Source organism: Trichomycterus rosablanca, chromosome 5 (genome assembly GCF_030014385.1).
Source record: "Trichomycterus rosablanca isolate fTriRos1 chromosome 5, fTriRos1.hap1, whole genome shotgun sequence".
Taxonomy (NCBI): Eukaryota; Metazoa; Chordata; class Actinopteri; order Siluriformes; family Trichomycteridae; genus Trichomycterus; species Trichomycterus rosablanca.
The window spans coordinates 10,864,584-10,879,220 of NC_085992.1; the positions used below are offsets into that span (position 1 = coordinate 10,864,584).

The window sequence follows — 14,637 nt, forward strand, 5'->3', positions numbered from 1 at the left end:
AGGAAACGTTTTCCTCCACCAGCATCACGTAGTGACCTGGCCACTATCCTGCAAGAAGAATGGCTTAAAATCCCTCTGACCACTGTGCAGGACTTGTATATGTCATTTCCAAGACGAATTGACGCTGTATTGGCCGCAAAAGGAGGCCCTACACCATACTAATAAATTATTGTGGTCTAAAACCAGGTGTTTCAGTTATTTTGTCCAACCCCTGTATATATATATATATATATATACATATATATATATATTTTTTATTTTTATTTTTTTTTATATATATATATATATATATATATATATATATATATATATATATATATATATATATATATATATATATATATATATATATATATATTTTTTTTTTTTTTTTTTTTTTTTTTTTTTTTTTTTTTTGCACAGTTCTTATCTGCTGTAATCCACACATTCCGCTTCGCATCAGTAAAGGGAATTAATCAGTCATAATAAGAGCTGTTTACTGTCGAAATTCAAATCTGAAAACGGAAAGTGGAGAGCGAGCGAGACACACACACACACACACATACACACACAGAGAGAGAGACACACACACACACACACACACACAAACTGATCGTTATTACTACCTCATTACTGTAAATATTATAATTTTTATTGTTACTATTTTGCACTGTTTTTATTAATATTTTATATTTTTTTGAACATGTAACTGTTTTGTATATATTTGTTATTCTTACTTTTATTTTTATTATTTCTCTCTAACTTGCTTTGGCAATACAAATGTCCTTATTTGTCATGCCAATAAAGCTTCTTTTGAGTTTGAGTTGAGAGAGCCGTAACCGAGCTACAGAGAGAACATGCAGAAAAGAAGCAGTGCTCTTAGTATAATGACAAATAACTAAGAAATAAACTATAAACTTGTTTAATTATGTTAAATCTGATTCGTTCATGGCGCGAACTGAGCTTTTCAAGCCTAACTTACATCAAGAACAAGTACAGGGAGCGACTGAGGGCTCTAGACCAGGAGCTCCATTTCTGCCTCTCATCCATCCCTGCCAGAATAGGGCGATTGTGTGCATCATCCCAGGCTCAGGTTTCCTATTAAAAGTAAGTCGTGTTTACCCCTCCCTCCCTAAATGACACCTTATGGTGTGTGTGCGTGTGTGTTAGCAGTCCAAGGGATGCAGAGTGTAAGTTTTTTAATACATTTTAGACTGGGGTGACTTGAGATTTTGCATACTTTTAAAGGGTGCTGTGACTGAAAAAAGGTTAAGAAACACTGTTATAGACCACTGAAGTCGTGCGTCATTCTTAATTCTTAAAATGGAGCGTGGCAACACTGGACATGATCTCTACTTTCTTATGAATGAAACGGGAGAAACGTACTGAACGTATGTAGCTGAGCAAAAGTAATGATCCTATTCCAATACCATTGTTGGTATCGATAGGACTGATATTTGGATCGATCCGCCACCCCTAACGATTAGATTACATTTATGATTACATTATCACAATTATCACAGAAATGATTACATTACATTACAAATTTACATTATATCACATAATACATACAGACAGAGCTGGACTGGGAACAAAATTCACCCCTGGACTTTTGGACTGGATCGCGCCACACATATCACCCCCTAATCAAATGTTAGATGATTGATATTAATAGTTTTCATCTATCTGGTTTAAAGTCCCTGATATCCAACAGTAGCTTAGATAACTACTTATTAATCATTCAGTGACTGTTAAAAGAAATGTTTTGTACTGTTAGGAAGTACCCTAAGTAGGGCATAGGCGACATTTGAGATGGGCCCACAGTCTCTTCTTAAACGGCGTTACTAACGAAGCAGAAGCTCTGAACTCTAACTACACCTTTTCTGCTCTCTGGCTATGCTGTAGTTCCTCACTGCCAAACAGGTTGTCCAGTTTCCTGCACTTTTCTGCATCTGCTTGCAGCTTTTTCTGTTTTTTTTATTTATTTATTTTATTTAATTATTTTTATCACGGGCTTTTTCTGCACCTCCTTTACGCTTTTTCGACCCTTTCTCCATCTCGCACTCATTCATAGTTTTTGTACTGGTGGTTGTGATTACGGTTTATCCTGGGGGAGGGACATTTCTGTGATTGGCCAATGGACATGCAGCGAGGATACTGTGATGGGCCAATGCACACTTCAGGATTATTATTCAGGAATATTTAAAACAGAATTTATTTTTCACTCCCTCAGCGGCCCACATACAGAGCGGCCCACCGGGAAAACTCCCGACCCTCCTGATGACCAGTCCATCCCTGCACACGACAGCAAATAATCTAAACCTCGCGAAGTGAAAGACTGAATGATTGACGACTATAAAAGTGAAGCTATTTGCAGCGTCTCTCGCTTACGGCCACACCACCCTGAGAACGCCCGATCTCGTCCGATCTCGGAAGCTAAGCAGGGTCGGGCCTGGTTAGTACTTGGATGGGAGACCGCCTGGGAATACCAGGTGCTGTAATGTAAGCTTTTCCTCACACATCTTTACTTCAACCTCCTGCCGAAGGAGCCGAAAATTTTCTCTTTTTCTTCATCATCAAAGCAATACGTGAAGAAAAAGGCCAGCTGACACTTTCATTCTGAGTAGAGTAAAACACTTATCCATCCTGGCCGTACGAAAGGAAATTATTTTATAAATACAACTTTAAAAAAATCAACGAATAACTTTGTTTTCCTTCTTTAGAAAATCAAACGTTTCCCTGAATTGTATTTATTATTAACTATACTGAAAAGCCGAATTAAAATCTTCAACATTTAAGTGACTTTTAAAGTGGAGTTCAAAATTATGTACAGACATCATCCCCATCTAGTGGTGCTAGAAATAAGTTACATCTTGCAGATGTGGTATAGATTTGTGACATTATTATTATTCACTTATTTTTTATTATTGTTGTTATATTTTTGATTATTTGTTGTCGTGTTTGTTGAAATTTAAATCATTTCTTTTTTGAAAACTGTTTACAGGTTAAAGCGTAAAAGCATAAACACCACCATCTATAAATGAATTAATTGCTTTGGTCCTTCACTTAAGAGTTTTACTTTTTTCTTGACCAGCCCACTACAAGCACATCGCGCCACACATATCACCCCCTAATCAAATGTTAGATGATTGATATTAATAATTTTCATCTATCTTACCACTAAAGTTAATAACTCACTATAATAAAAATTAAAATAATAAAAAAATAACTACAAACAAATATATATATACATTGTATCACAAAAGTGAGTACACCCCTCACATTTCTGCAGATATTTAAGCATATCTTTTCATGGGACAACACTGACAAAATGACACTTTGACACAATGAAAAGTAGTCTGTGTGCAGCTTATATAACAGTGTAAATTTATTCTTTCCTCAAAATAACTCAATATACAGCCATTAATGTCTAAACCACAGGCAACAAAAGTGAGTACACCCCTAAGAGACTACACCCCTAAATGTCCAAATTGAGCACTGCTTGTCATTTTCCCTCCAAAATGTCATGTGACTCGTTAGTGTTACTAGGTCTCAGGTGTGCATAGGGAGCAGGTGTGTTCAATTTAGTAGTACAGCTCTCACACTCTCTCATACTGGTCACTGAAAGTTCCAACATGGCACCTCATGGCAAAGAACTCTCTGAGGATCTTAAAAGACGAATTGTTTCGCTACATGAAGATGGCCAAGGCTACAAGAAGATTGCCAACACCATGAAACTGAGCTGCAGCACAGTGGCCAAGATCATCCAGCGTTTTAAAAGAGCAGGGTCCACTCAGAACAGACCTCGCGTTGGTCGTCCAAAGAAGCTGAGTGCACGTGCTCAGCGTCACATCCAACTGCTGTCTTTGAAAGATAGGCGCAGGAGTGCTGTCAGCATTGCTGCAGAGATTGAAAAGGTGGGGGGGTCAGCCTGTCAGTGCTCAGACCATACGCCGCACACTACATCAAATTGGTCTGCATGGCTGTCACCCCAGAAGGAAGCCTCTTCTGAAGTCTCTACACAAGAAAGCCCGCAAACAGTTTGCTGAAGACATGTCAACAAAGGACATGGATTACTGGAACCATGTCCTATGGTCTGATGAGACCAAGATTAATTTGTTTGGTTCAGATGGTCTCAAGCATGTGTGGCGGCAATCAGGTGAGGAGTACAAAGATAAGTGTGTCATGCCTACAGTCAAGCATGGTGGTGGGAATGCCATGGTCTGGGGCTGCATGAGTGCAGCAGGTGTTGGGGAGTTACATTTCATTGAGGGACACATGAACTCCAATATGTACTGTGAAATACTGAAGCAGAGCATGATCCCCTCCCTCCGGAAACTGGGTCGCAGGGCAGTGTTCCAGCATGATAATGACCCCAAACACACCTCTAAGACGACCACTGCTTTATTGAAGAGGCTGAGGGTAAAGGTGATGGACTGGCCAAGCATGTCTCCAGACCTAAACCCAATAGAACATCTTTGGGGCATCCTCAAGCGGAAGGTGGAGGAGCGCAAAGTCTCGAATATCCGCCAGCTCCGTGATGTCGTCATGGAGGAGTGGAAAAGCATTCCAGTGGCAACCTGTGAAGCTCTGGTAAACTCCATGCCCAGGAGAGTTAAGGCAGTTCTGGGAAATAATGGTGGCCACACAAAATATTGACACTTCAGGAACTTTCACTAAGGGGTGTACTCACTTTTGTTGCCGGTGGTTTAGACATTAATGGCTGTATATTGAGTTATTTTGAGGGAAGAATAAATTTACACTGTTATATAAGCTGCACACAGACTACTTTTCATTGTGTCAAAGTGTCATTTTGTCAGTGTTGTCCCATGAAAAGATATACTTAAATATCTGCAGAAATGTGAGGGGTGTACTCACTTTTGTGATACACTGTATATATGTTCAACACTTTCCTTTGGGATTAATAGTTCTATCCATCTATCACACACAATTACAAATTCTACAATATTTCTTAAAATTTACAATTTCTTAAATGGTTCTATTGGATTTCCCCATCCTGTCTCATTAAACCGCAAGAAATAAAATTAAACCTTTCTTTCATTAAACCTTTAACACTGGTAAATATGCTTTTTTCGCACTTTTATTCACACGTGATTCACGTTTGTTCCAAGTTAGTGCAAAGAAATAAATCGCATGTGTAAATACAAATATGTTGACAAGGGAAATTAACCATGTGAGATATGCACATAATCACTCTAAAAAATGTCCTGAACACCTGCATTTTCCTTTCTGTATTATAGAGGACAAGATAGTGTTTACTTTTTTCTGAAGAGCAGAGACTAATGGTACCATCTCAAATTATATCCACCGCCCTATGTAGTGCACTATGTTGGACATGACATCATAGAACTTTTACAAAAATCGTCCTTAAAACGGCTGGTTTAAAGTCCCTGATATCCAACAGTAGCTTAGATAACTACTTATTAATCATTCAGTGACTGTTAAAAGAACTGGTTTGTACGGTTAGGAAGTACCCTAAGTAGGGCATAGGCGACATTTGAGATGGGCCCACAGTCTCTTCTTAAACGGCGTTACTAACGAAGCAGAAGCTCTGAACTCTAACTACACCTTTTCTGCTCTCTGGCTATGCTGTAGTTCCTCACTGCCAAACAGGTTGTCCAGTTTCCTGCACTTTTCTGCATCTGCTTGCAGCTTTTTCTGTTTTTTTTATTTATTTATTTTTATTTAATTTTTTTTATCACGGGCTTTTTCTGCACCTCCTTTACGCTTTTTCGACCCTTTCTCCATCTCGCACTCATTCATAGTTTTTGTACTGGTGGTTGTGATTACGGTTTATCCTGGGGGAGGGACATTTCTGTGATTGGCCAATGGACATGCAGCGAGGATACTGTGATGGGCCAATGCACACTTCAGGATTATTATTCAGGAATATTTAAAACTGAATTTATTTTTCACTCCCTCAGCGGCCCACATACAGAGCGGCCCACCGGGAAAACTCCCGACCCTCCCGATGACCAGTCCATCCCTGCACACGACAGCAAATAATCTAAACCTCGCGAAGTGAAAGACTGAATGATAGACGACTATAAAAGTGAAGCTATTTGCAGTGTCTCTCGCTTACGGCCACACCACCCTGAGAACGCCCGATCTCGTCTGATCTCGGAAGCTAAGCAGGGTCGGGCCTGGTTAGTACTTGGATGGGAGACCGCCTGGGAATACCAGGTGCTGTAAGCTTTTCCTCACACATCTTTACATCAACCTCCTGCCGAAGGAGACAAAAATTTTCTTTTTTTCTTCATCATCAAAGCAATACGTGAAGAAAAAGGCCAGCTGACACTTTCATTCTGAGTAGAGTAAAACACTTATCCATCCTGGCCGTACGAAAGGAAATTATGTAAATTTAAAAAGTGAAAAAAAACACACGAATAACTTTGTTTTCCTTCTTTAGAAAATCAAACGTTTCCCTGAATTGTATTTATTATTAACTATACTGAAAAGCCGAATTAAAATCTTCAACATTTAAGTGACTTTTAAAGTGGAGTTCAAAATTATGTACAGACATCATCCCCATCTAGTGGTGCTAGAAATAAGTTACATCTTGCAGATGTGGTATAGATTTGTGACATTATTATTATTATTATTCACTTATTTCTTATTACTGTCTTTTTAATTATTTGTCATTGTGCCTGTTTAAATAAAACTCTTAAGTGAAGGACCAAAGGAATTCATTCATTTATAGACGGTGGTGTTTATGCTTTTACGCTTTAACCTGTAAACAATGATTATTTGTTGTCGTGTTTGTTAAAAAAAAATTTCTATGAACTATGAATGAGTGCGAGATGGAGAAAGAATCGAAAAAGCATAAAGGAGGTGCAGAAAAAGCCCAACAAACACGACAACAAATAATCAAAAATATAACAACAATAATAAAAAATAAGTGAATAATAATAATAATAATAAAAATGTCACAAATCTATACCACATCTGCAAGATGTAACTTATTTCTAGCACCACTAGATGGGGATGATGTCTGTACATAATTTTGAACTCAACTTTAAAAGTCACCTAAATGTTGAAGATTTTAATTCGGCTTTTCAGTATAGTTAATAATAAATACAATTCAGGGAAACGTTTGATTTTCTAAAGAAGGAAAACAAAGTTATTCGTTGATTTTTTTAAAGTTGTATTTATAAAATAATTTCCTTTCGTACGGCCAGGATGGATAAGTGTTTTACTCTACTCAGAATGAAAGTGTCAGCTGGTCTTTTTCTTCACGTATTGCTTTGATGATGAAGAAAAAAAGAAAATGTTCGGCTCCTTCGGCAGGAGGTTGATGTAAAGATGTGTGAGGAAAAGCTTACAGCACCTGGTATTCCCAGGCGGTCTCCCATCCAAGTACTAACCAGGCCCGACCCTGCTTAGCTTCCGAGATCGGACGAGATCGGGCGTTCTCAGGGTGGTGTGGCCGTAAGCGAGAGACACTGCAAATAGCTTCACTTTTATAGTCGTCCATCATTCAGTCTTTCACTTCGCGAGGTTTAGTCTTTTTCTTTCTCTATTCTACAAACCCCATTTTAAAAAGCGTTTCATAGTTCCTATGTACCAGAAAAGTCGTCATTTCATGCCTGCAACATCTTACAAAAACACTTGGGACGGGGGAGCCTTTATAAACGAATCAAGCTCGTCATATTTAAAGCGCTGTTTACTTAAACAAAAGTCTCAAGTGGAGGACCAAAGCAATTCATTCATTTATAGACGGTGGTGTTTATGCTTTTACGCTATAAACAGATTTAAAAAAAAAACCCGACAACAAATAATCCAAACATATCGAAGTGAAAGACTGAATGATAGACGACTATAAAAGTGAATCCTCCTGCCAAAGGAGCCGAAAATTTTCTTTTTTTCTTCATCATCAAAGCAATACGTGAAGAAAAAGGCCAGCTGACACTTTCATTCTGAGTAGAGTAAAACACTTATCCATCCTGGCCGTACGAAAGGAAATTATTTTATAAATATAACAAAAAAGTCAATGTGTAACCGAAACTTTTTACTGGATTGTATTTGTTACCTTACTGAAAAACTAAATTACAATATTAAACGTTGAAGTGACTTTTAAAATGGAGTTTAAAATTATGTACAGACATCATCCCCATCTAGTGGTGCTAGAAATAAGTTACATCTTGTAGATGTGGTATACATTTGTGACATTATTATTATTATAGGTGAAACACTTTTACAAAACAAATTTACAAACTGCCGATCTGACGGAAAGGGTAGGTACAATACACAGGAAGTGCTTGATGCTTATCTGTTGTCAATCAAACTGTTTAGCGGGGTTAAAGTGAATGGAGTTTGAATGGTGAATGGTGTGATGGTAACGGTAAACAATGGTGATGGGCAGTTATACAACAGGTTGTTCCGACCTTACAATCTGATTGGTTGAGAAGCGTTCTAACCGTGCTGATATTCGTGATAACAGCACGGTCTTTTCACACCATAACTGTATTACTCCGCTGACGCGTTGCCAGTAACGACAAGCTTCATGCACACAAACGCGCACGCAGGCGACACAGACTTTATTCCCGATTGCGTTTTAAATCCGTTATCTGATATACAATCTAGCGCACTGTGTAGGGAACATAAATCAATTGTCTAATATATTGTCTAGTGCACTATGTAGGGAACATTAATGTGTTTGTAACGCGAACAGTTAGCTTAATAGCCCAGTTAGCAGCTCCTAAAAGTTCTGTTCTCACCTACGTATATCCTTTGGTGTGTGCAAGATGTTTTTTGTTTCTTTTTTTTCTCTTCGGAGGTTCTTGACTTTTTCTTCTTGTTGTTCTTACCTCCCTGAAATTAGTTTTTGCAACTTGGGATGTCTGCTTTGTAGTGTTAAACTTTATATTCTAAACTACTTTTTGGCGGAAGGTATTGTCAATATTAAAGCATATTTATTATGAAATTCAGGGCTTCTTTGATTTATTTTCTTTCTTTATTTTGTAAAAACTGTTGTATAAAAGCAATAGAACACTTGAGGTCGTGTGTTATCGCGAATAACATCCGACCGAATCACTGCCGTGATGTTATTTGCGATAACACACTCCCTCTCGTGTTCTATTGCTTAAATGAGGCCTCATTAAAGCTTCTGAAGCTTTTTCCTGATTGTGCTGAAAATGATTTGAAGCATTGAAAGTGAACATTAGAGCAGAGTGACACCTGGTTGCTTTAAAAATGCATTGCAGGCTTAATAGATCACCAAATATTTGTTTTCATCTGCAAATAAGTATCTTTACTTTAATAAAGCATTGCGTTAAAATCTGTCATGTACAATTCTCTGAGACTCGGAAAGTGATCAGGGGTTTGAATGTCTCTTAAATAGGCAGTGAGATAAAAGACAGCACCAAAGCTTTAAATCAGTCCTGCACATTCCTGCTGGTTTAATACAAGCTCCGATACACTGAGTCGAGTGTTACAAAAGTGAAACAAGCTTCGAAACCTCGGTATCAAATGTTCCGTCCTTTTTCAATTTCAGCCAGTTGGGCCGTTTTGTTTTTTCTTGTGAGAATTCCTTAGATGTTTAGAAGAGTGGACGGTAGATAGAGATGCACAGGCGACGTCTAAACGTCTGCATTTTTAAACAATCTAAGAACTTCCCACAAGAAAAACAAAAGCGGGTCAACTGGATAAAATGATTTCCACAAAATGGACAAAACATTGTTTAGCGTTAACATCACAAACTCCGTCCACTTTACCCCCTGAGAAACAGTTTGATTGACAGCAGGTAAGCATCAAGCACTTCCTGTGTATTGTTCCACCCCGGTGGGAATCAGACGACGCTGTGTGATACCGTCTGGCCCATAGAAAAGGTGACGCTGTGTGTTCCACCTGACCCGTAGTTTAAGGATGAACAGTAAAGACGTCTGGGACGCCTGTCTATGCAGGACAGAGATATCACCATGGACGAAATCGCTATATGAGCGTCACTGTGTGGCAGTAGAACTGGAACACTGTACTATTGGTGACGACCGGTAGTATAAGTTACTTTGTCTGCTGTCAGTCTGTGGGATAGTCTTAGTACTGTATTTAGTATTGTAATTTCCCCGTTAATATGTATAATTAATCCCTTATAATAATATGTATCTCTCTTGTTTTAATTTAATATTCTCTAAATTGTAGGGTATATTTTACTATATTTTATTTTAGTCTTGTTCTTAATTGCTTATCTCTCTTGTTTTAACTTCATATTTCCTAAATTGTAGGGTATATTTTATATATATTATATTCTTTTAATTTTTTTATCTCTCTTTGTTTGAATTTCATGTTTTCTTAATTGTAACTAAATGTTTGCAAGAAGTCTTTCTGAGGTTTTAGATCTCAGGAATGTTTTAATGCTTTTAATTATTATTTTTTCCTTATGTAAAGCACTTTGAATTGCCACTGTGTATGAAAGGTGCTATACAAATAAACTTGCCTTGCCTTGCCTTGCCTTGTACCTACCCTTTCCGTCTGATCGGCTGTTTGTAAATTTGATTCGACATTGGTAAAAGTGTTTCACCTCTTGTAAATTTGTTTTTGTTGTAAATTTGTTTTTGTTTTTTGTAATTTTGTTTTCTAATTTTGTCATTTTTTTAATTTTGTTTTTGTTAATTTGTTTTGCACTTCTCAGTCACCGTAACAAACACAACAACAAATAATTACAAATATAACAACAACAATAAAAAAATAAGTGAATAATAATAATAAAAATGTCACAAATCTATACCACATCTGCAAGATGTAACTTATTTCTAGCACCACTAGGTGGGGATGATGTCTGTACATAATTTTGAACTCCACTTTAAAAGTCACTTAAATGTTGAAGATTTTAATTCGGCTTTTCAGTATAGTTAATAATAAATACAATCCAGGGAAACGTTTTACTTTCTAACGCAGGAAAACAAGTTATTCGTTTATTTTTTTAAAGTTGTATTTATAAAATAATTTCCTTTCGTACGGCCAGGATGGATAAGTGTTTTACTCTACTCAGAATGAAAGTGTCAGCTGGCCTTTTTCTTCACGTATTGCTTTGATGATGAAGAAAAAAAGAAAATGTTCGGCTCCTTCGGCAGGAGGTTGAAGTAAAGATGTGTGAGGAAAAGCTTACAGCACCTGGTATTCCCAGGCGGTCTCCCATCCAAGTACTAACCAGGCCCGATCCTGCTTAGCTTCCGAGATCGGACGAGATCGGGCGTTCTCAGGGTGGTGTGGCCGTAAGCAAGAGACACTGCAAATAGCTTCACTTTTATAGTCGTCCATCATTCAGTCTTTCACTTCGCGAGGTTTAGTCTTTTTCTTTCTCTATTCTACACGCCCCATTTTAAAAAGCGTTTCATAGTTCCTATGTACCAGAAAAGTCGTCATTTCACGCCTGCAACATCTTACAAAAACACTTGGGACGGGGGAGCCTTTATAAACTAATCAAGCTCGTCATATTTAAAGCGCTGTTTACTTAAACAAAAGTCTCAAGTGGAGGACCAAAGCAATTCATTCATTTATAGATGGTGGTGTTTATGCTTTTACGCTATAAACAGATTAAAAAAAAAAACCCGACAACAAATAATCCAAACATATCGAAGTGAAAGACTGAATGATAGACGACTATAAAAGTGAAGCTATTCGCTTACGGCCACACCACCCTGAGAACGCCCGATCTCGGAAGCTAAGCAGGGTCGGGCCTGGTTAGTACTTGGATGGGAGACCGCCTGGGAATACCAGGTGCTGTAAGCTTTTCCTCACACATCTTTACTTCAACCTCCTGCCGAAGGAGCCGAAAATTTTCTTTTTTTCTTCATCATCAAAGCAATACGTGAAGAAAAAGGCCAGCTGACACTTTCATTCTGAGTAGAGTAAAACACTTATCCATCCTGGCCGTACGAAAGGAAATTATGTAAATTTAAAAAGTGAAAAAAAAAACACGAATAACTTTGTTTTCCTTCTTTAGAAAATCAAACGTTTCCCTGAATTGTATTTATTATTAACTATACTGAAAAGCCGAATTAAAATCTTCAACATTTAAGTGACTTTTAAAGTGGAGTTCAAAATTATGTACAGACATCATCCCCATCTAGTGGTGCTCGAAATAAGTTACATCTTGCAGATGTGGTATAGATTTGTGACATTATTATTATTATTATTATTATTATTCACTTATTTTTTATTATTGTTGTTATATTTTTGATTATTTGTTGTCGTGTTTGTTGAAATTTAAATCATTTCTTTTTTGAAAACTGTTTACAGGGTAAAGCGTAAAAGCATAAACACCACCGTCTATAAATGAATGAATTGCTTTGGTCCTTCACTTAAGAGTTTTACTTTTTTCTTGACCAGCCCACTACAAGCACATCGCGCCACACATATCACCCCCTAATCAAATGTTAGATGATTGATATTAATAATTTTCATCTATCTTACCACTAAAGTTAATAACTCACTATAATAAAAATTAAAATAATAAAAAAAATAACTACAAACAAATATATATATACAGTGTATCACCCCTCACATTTCTGCAGATATTTAAGTATATCTTTTCATGGGACAACACTGACAAAATGACACTTTGACACAATGAAAAGTAGTCTGTGTGCAGCTTATATAAGTGTAAATTTATTCTTCCCTCAAAATAACTCAATATACAGCCATTAATGTCTAAACCACCGGCAACAAAAGTGAGTACACCCCTAAGAGACTACACCCCTAAATGTCCAAATTGAGCACTGCTTGTCATTTTCCCTCCAAAATGTCATGTGATTTGTTAGTGTTACTAGGTCTCAGGTGTGCATAGGGAGCAGGTGTGTTCAATTTAGTAGTACAGCTCTCACACTCTCTCATACTGGTCACTGAAAGTACTGGTCACTTAAAAGACGAATTGTTGCGCTACATGAAGATGGCCAAGGCTACAAGAAGATTGCCAACACCATGAAACTGAGCTGCAGCACAGTGGCCAAGATCATCCAGCGTTTTAAAAGAGCAGGGTCCACTCAGAACAGACCTCGCGTTGGTCGTCCAAAGAAGCTGAGTGCACGTGCTCAGCGTCACATCCAACTGCTGTCTTTGAAAGATAGGCAGGAGTGCTGTCAGCATTGCTGCAGAGATTGAAAAGGTGGGGGGTCAGCCTGTCAGTGCTCAGACCATACGCCGCACACTACATCAAATTGGTCTGCATGGCTGTCACCCCAGAAGGAAGCCTCTTCTGAAGTCTCTACACAAGAAAGCCCGCAAACTGTTTGCTGAAGACATGTCAACAAAGGACATGGATTACTGGAACCATGTCCTATGGTCTGATGAGACCAAGATTAATTTGTTTGGTTCAGATGGTCTCAAGCATGTGTGGCGGCAATCAGGTGAGGAGTACAAAGATAAGTGTGTCATGCCTACAGTCAAGCATGGTGGTGGGAATGCTATCGTCTGGGGCTGCATGAGTGCAGCAGGTGTTGGGGAGTTACATTTCATTGAGGGACACATGAACTCCAATATGTACTGTGAAATACTGAAGCAGAGCATGATCCCCTCCCTCCGGAAACTGGGTCGCAGGGCAGTGTTCCAGCATGATAATGACCCCAAACACACCTCTAAGACGACCACTGCTTTATTGAAGAGGCTGAGGGTAAAGGTGATGGACTGGCCAAGCATGTCTCCAGACCTAAACCCAATAGAACATCTTTGGGGCATCCTCAAGCGGAAGGTGGAGGAGCGCAAAGTCTCGAATATCCGCCAGCTCCGTGATGTCGTCATGGAGGAGTGGAAAAGCATTCCAGTGGCAACCTGTGAAGCTCTGGTAAACTCCATGCCCAGGAGAGTTAAGGCAGTTCTGGGAAATAAAGGTGGCCACACAAAATATTGACACTTCAGGAACTTTCACTAAGGGGTGTACTCACTTTTGTTGCCGGTGGTTTAGACATTAATGGCTGTATATTGAGTTATTTTGAGGGAATAATAAATTTACACTGTTATATAAGCTGCACACAGACTACTTTTCATTGTGTCAAAGTGTCATTTTGTCAGTGTTGTCCCATGAAAAGATATACTTAAATATCTGCAGAAATGTGAGGGGTGTACTCACTTTTGTGATACACTGTATATATGTTCAACACTTTCCTTTGGATTAATAGTTCTATCCATCTATCACACACAATTACAAATTCTACAATATTTCTTAAAATTTACAATTTCTTAAATGGTTCTATTGGATTTCCCCATCCTGTCTCATTAAACCGCAAGAAATAAAATTAAACCTTTCTTTCATTAAACCTTTATCACTGGTAAATATGCTTTTTTCGCACTTTTATTCACACGTGATTCACGTTTATTCCAAATTAGTGCAAAGAAATAAATCGCATGTGTAAATACAAATATGTTGACAAGGGAAATTAACCATGTGAGCTATGCACATAATCACTCTAAAAAATGTCCTGAACACCTGCATTTTCCTTTCTGTATTATAGAGGACAAGATAGTGTTTACTTTTTTCTGAAGAGCAGAGACTAATGGTAGGTACCATCTCAAATTATATCCACCGCCCTATGTAGTGCACTATGTTGGACATGACATCATAGAACTTTTACAAAAATCGTCCTTAAAACGGCTGGTTTATAGCCCCTGATATCCAACAGTAGCTTAGATAACTACTTATTAATC

The 14,637-nt window shown here is 38.0% G+C and overlaps 4 non-coding genes and 1 pseudogene across 4 annotated transcripts; 3 read left to right on the forward strand and 2 right to left on the reverse strand.

The window, feature by feature from the left end:
• The first annotated feature begins 2,364 nt into the window (after positions 1–2,364).
• LOC134315831 (5S ribosomal RNA) lies at positions 2,365–2,483 on the forward strand. Its single transcript, XR_010012888.1, has one exon. It is a non-coding gene; the product is annotated as a 5S ribosomal RNA (ribosomal RNA).
• Positions 2,484–6,076: 3,593 nt separating this feature from the next.
• LOC134315597 (5S ribosomal RNA) lies at positions 6,077–6,195 on the forward strand. Its single transcript, XR_010012664.1, has one exon. It is a non-coding gene; the product is annotated as a 5S ribosomal RNA (ribosomal RNA).
• A 1,120-nt stretch (positions 6,196–7,315) lies between these two features.
• On the reverse strand, positions 7,316–7,434 carry LOC134315327 (5S ribosomal RNA). Its single transcript, XR_010012480.1, has one exon. It is a non-coding gene; the product is annotated as a 5S ribosomal RNA (ribosomal RNA).
• A 3,663-nt stretch (positions 7,435–11,097) lies between these two features.
• Positions 11,098–11,216, reverse strand: LOC134315713 (5S ribosomal RNA). Its single transcript, XR_010012775.1, has one exon. It is a non-coding gene; the product is annotated as a 5S ribosomal RNA (ribosomal RNA).
• A 402-nt stretch (positions 11,217–11,618) lies between these two features.
• LOC134315405 (5S ribosomal RNA) lies at positions 11,619–11,727 on the forward strand (annotated as a pseudogene).
• Positions 11,728–14,637: the final 2,910 nt, after the last annotated feature.